Genomic DNA, 4,672 nt, shown 5'->3' on the forward strand with positions numbered 1-4,672 from the left:
CGTTAATGGTGGAATTAGAAACCAGCTTCTTGAAGGCAAGAATGAGGAATGGTCTAATTTTTTCCCCCCTTGCAGAAGAAGTTAAAAATGGAAATGGAAGTTATTGTACATTTTTTCCCAATTATGAATGTTCAAGCTGTTTACAAAGCAAGATGACAACAAACTTACTTTCCATTTAATGAGCTAAAGATAACTGTAATCGGTATGAGTCAGCACGTAGAGCCGCTAAAACAAGAGCCTTGCACCTGCATTTGTAATGGTCTACAGGATAGTGGCCCTAAGGCTGTCTTTCCTTGCCTTTTTACAGGTTCCTGAGCATCAGCCTGATAATGCAGTTGCCTGTGTACTTAATTTAAAACAAATACCCGAGCTTACCTCTGTCCAACAGAACTTGCAATTGCTTATATAAGTCCCACAGAACCACTGGATCCGATGTGGCGCTCAAAGCGTTTATTTTTGTTTCAAAAGGATGGATACGAGTCTGCACCTGAAGTAGAGAATGGGCGGGAGACCAAGTTCCACTTGCTGCATAAAGAGTGGGACTACCGAACTATTTCTACTGTTAATGTTTTTATATTTTATGAAGTGTTGAAAGCCTGCATGATTCAAACTTCGACATCTTTAGAAGATAGGTTAGTGACAAAATGAAAAGGTCTTTAAGTTTTTTTGTTAGTTTTTTGTTTTTCTTCAGAGATTAATTTACTTTAAAGCATGCTTGCATAGGACCACCACAACTGTGACGGTCTAAAGAACTACTTGAATTTATTCTGTTTGCCAGCTCTGGTCTGGGCCATGGAAGTGAAGGGGTCAGTGGGGGGCTCGCCCTGCTGGTGCAGGGGGGGAGCTGCCCTGCAGCGCGGCGCTGCCGCTGGATCTGCTGCGGCACCCGGCCGAGCTGGGATGAGGGATGAGTTCGCAACGAGCACCGCAAAGGGACTAATTAAGGTGAGCAATTTTCCTTTGTTTCCATTCTTCACAGCAGCATAATTGGAAGGCAGAGGCATTTTTGCTTGGAGAAGGATTAATTTTAACTGATAAATGCCCTGGTTGCAAATAATTTTCTGTAGACTACTGCAGTGACATTATTCAGCGAGAAGACCGCTCAGGCTGCAGCCCAGCAGAACGCTTACGAGTGAATTTGAGTTTCAGCTTCTGAGTGGTTCCAATTAACAAGAAGCACTTCAGGTTAGCAGATCTGAAGAAGCTCCTTGGATCAGTCTCCCTGTTACCTTCTCTGGGCCCGTCCACAAAAGCACCGTCCTCCCGCAGGGAACGCGAGGAGCACCATTAGCGGTGTGGAGGCCCTAGAAGAGGCATCGAAGCCCCAGGCGCGGTGCTCCTCAATGTCCTTGCAGCGTGCTCCTCTCGATATGTAAAGAAAACTCCGGGGCCTGGCCGTCTGGTCCTGCTTGTGAACGGAGCGGCAGCAGCCCGTTGTGCGGACACAAGCTGTCCTCCCCGGTGGACCCACGGCCCTGGGGAGGGCCGTGGAGGGCTAGGACTAGTCTTTAAGAAGTCAGCGGTTGCTTTATGACCTTGTTCTGATTTATCCAACTGGTTTTCCAAGAGCAGCGTTCATGTGGATAACCAGTAGCCTTGGGGTTGTAGCCTTCTTTCCCCCTAAGCAGAAGTCTCATAGATTTCCTTCCCAACGAAGCTGGTTGTTGATGCACAAAACATTTGAAAAAAAATCTTAATACCCTGCGATGCATTCATGGGGTGGTGCTGCATTCACACGGGGTGGTGTGACCCTAAGCTTGTCTGAAGCAACAAGCAAGGTCAAAAATTAACATGCTGAAACTTCCAAGACTGGAGCAACAAAGGAAGCAGATCTGTGTAAAAGGGAAAATGAGCTAACTCCATGGTGCAAGGACTGGAAATGCTGCATGTTTCTTGTAAGAACAAATACTGAAAATGCTTAACATTACCAGGCTTCCACGTGTTATACAATTTCTCAGTAACAGCAGAGAATTTTGAGTAACAATACACAATGACCAATCTTGCAAAGAATTGTGGCTAATGCTTAAAAAAAATTAAGGAAAGAAAAAAGAATTTGTAGAGCAAGGGGCAGTAGGGGACAGGAGTCATTTTCTCACTTAAAACAATTTTTCTGGAATCACTGAAAGTGACTTAAACTACAGGTTTCTGCAGCTCAGAAAAAGCTGCACAGAAAAGGCATTGCTACCCATGCAGATAGAAAAACAAAACAAAAAAAACAGCCAGCCAACCAAAGCCCAAGATACGGATTCCTAGTCAGACATGGCTATCCAACACATCCTTCCAAGGAAAAAAAAAGATTTTCTTCTGCCTGGCTTTAACTATGCATCTTTTTTCTCTCTCAACACGCGAAGTTCAAGGAAAAAGCTGTCTGCTACAGTTGCCCCTATAAGCATTGTGCACAATTTCAGACTGACTTGGCTGAAGGTGTGTGTTTGACAGCAAGGCACAGTTGTAATTTTTCAGGCCTAGCTGGGGATGCCAAATAAATCTATATCTTCTTGACAATTACATCTTTACAACAGCTTTGGAAAAAAAAAACAGCTAAAAAGTGAACTTATTGACAAGCTTTCTTATTAGAGGAAGGTCCTTTGGCAAGCCCTATGAAAGCAGCATTTCATGATGGATCTCTCAGAAGCAGCAGGTGTGGGAGGCCAGTTAGAAATAGCTTTTTACTGACAAACTTTTATTTTAGAGGAAAATTTTCTAACAAAGCCTTAGCTTGAGTCATTTTACAGTGGATCTGTAAAAACACATATATGAAGTATAAGTAATTTTTGCCTGAGTCAAACCACAAAGTAAATTGGTTTCAATGCTTGTGCTGATGGCATCTGTTAACAAAGGGGCCTATTTGCAGGAGCTGGCTGATGCGAACACATACTGTGCATTTCTTCATTTCTGAGAGCAGCAAGGAATGGCAGGATATGGAAAACGGATAGCAGCAAATTGTAATGTCAGTGCTTTTGCCAGAATTCTGCCCCTTTCCCTGGGTGTGAATGAGGGTCTGCATGGGGCTTGTCTGAAACTGCAACGGCTCCTTGGAAATGAATGACTGCTGCAAGGGAAGGATGGCTGGGAGAGAGAACAGCACTTACTAATAACTCCTAGGAGTAACACTACAAGCCAAACGGGAAGCATTTCTAAAGTCAAATATGAGATTAATTAAGGTTATGTGTGATCTGGTTACACAGGAGAGCTAAAGCCTCTGATTGTACTGCTTGTTCCACACTCATAACTCCCCCACAGCTGAGCTGTCAGAGAGGACGAGTGTAGCTTAATTTGGTTTGCTATTTAGGACGTCTATATATAAACTTAAAACAGGAATATAGGATGTGACCCTGGGGGGAACCCTTATCCACTCCTCCTCTATTTGGCCTACTTCTGGTAATTATTTTTTTCAAGTAGGTGCTTATTCATGAAGCTCAGCGCTCATCTTCTAATGAGTGTCTGTAAATTCTGCCAAAATGCATTTTCTGGTGTTTTGTTACAGGGATCTTTAAAGCTGAGCAGACAGCTCTTACCTGCCAGCAGTGTAACAAAAGCAGTTCCTATATCGAGTGCTTTCCGACTCGCTGCGGTGTGGTCAGGTCCCTGCTAGGGATGGAGCCCTCGTGCTGTCCTCCTGGTCCTGCACGCCCGCACGGTGGCTGTGGTTGCTGTCAGTCCCGGTGGTGTTCCTCCACAGGCTTAGCAACTTCGCAGGACTGGGCTGGCCAAACGAGGAGGGAGTTCACCTGCCCAGAGGAGCTTGCAGAAATCACAGTCTCTAAGTTCTGTGGAAAACAAAACAAAAAAGAGTGAAATCAATTCAATGCTGGGAGAGAAGAAGCTGGCAGGACTCAATAGTGAACACCACCCAGTAGCTGGCCTGCTGGGTGCAATAATATTGAAGCAAAAATCAAAGTGACTCTTGCAGAAGCTGTGAGCAATAGATGAGCTGTCTAAATGGTGCAGCACTGGGAGGACAAAGAGTGCTCGGAATGAGAGTCAGAGGAAAATATGGGGAGGGAGGCCTGTTCTTTTGAGCAGGGGGCAACTAAATCTCCTGGTGGAATGTGAACATCCAGCTCAGGATGGAAATGCAACCAAACACACAGCGGGTTTGATCAGAGATTAAAAGAAAGCACGGGAATTCTGCCTTGCAAACTTTGCGGTGGCCCCACTAGCTGCCAGGGTGCGGACCCCTCCTCTCTGCAGACCCCTTGTCTCTGCTGCCAGCCAGCCAGAGGTGCCAGCCGAGGGGGCCCCTCTAAACCAGCCTAAAGCAGGTCGTGCTGCTGGGCAGGGATGCCCCGTTTTGGAAAAAAAAGCAAAATATGGAGCTGATTATGTCCATTTGCCTCACAGAGTTTCTGTGGATTGAAATCCCATACCTAAACAGGAAAATCACAGTCTAGTTCTGATCTTTTGACCAGAATGATATCTGGATTGCAAAATGCTAAAGAGGATTAGAGAGCTTGTGTGGATCTAAAAGAGATAATAAAAGATTTCACTTATTCATCAGTGTCACGCAGAGGCTATGTTTTCAGATATAATGAAAAAATGCTATTTGTTGGAGCAGACAAAACAGAAAAGCACCTGCAATTTAGTCATGAACAGCATGAAGATGGGGTTGTAGGCAAAGCTATCAAAGATCCATATGGTAATGGAGATCATAGCCAACCTAAAACATTCT

The 4,672-nt window shown here is 44.7% G+C and overlaps 1 long non-coding RNA gene across 1 annotated transcript; it reads left to right on the top strand.

Moving 5' to 3' along the window:
• Positions 1-812: 812 nt before the first annotated feature.
• Positions 813-4,143, top strand: LOC118168516. Its single transcript, XR_004751617.1, has 2 exons — positions 813-945; positions 3,488-4,143. It is a non-coding gene; the product is annotated as an uncharacterized LOC118168516 (long non-coding RNA).
• The last annotated feature ends 529 nt before the right edge of the window (positions 4,144-4,672 follow it).

The sequence above is a fragment of the Oxyura jamaicensis genome, chromosome 5 (genome assembly GCF_011077185.1).
Source record: "Oxyura jamaicensis isolate SHBP4307 breed ruddy duck chromosome 5, BPBGC_Ojam_1.0, whole genome shotgun sequence".
NCBI classification, from domain to species: domain Eukaryota; kingdom Metazoa; phylum Chordata; class Aves; order Anseriformes; family Anatidae; genus Oxyura; species Oxyura jamaicensis.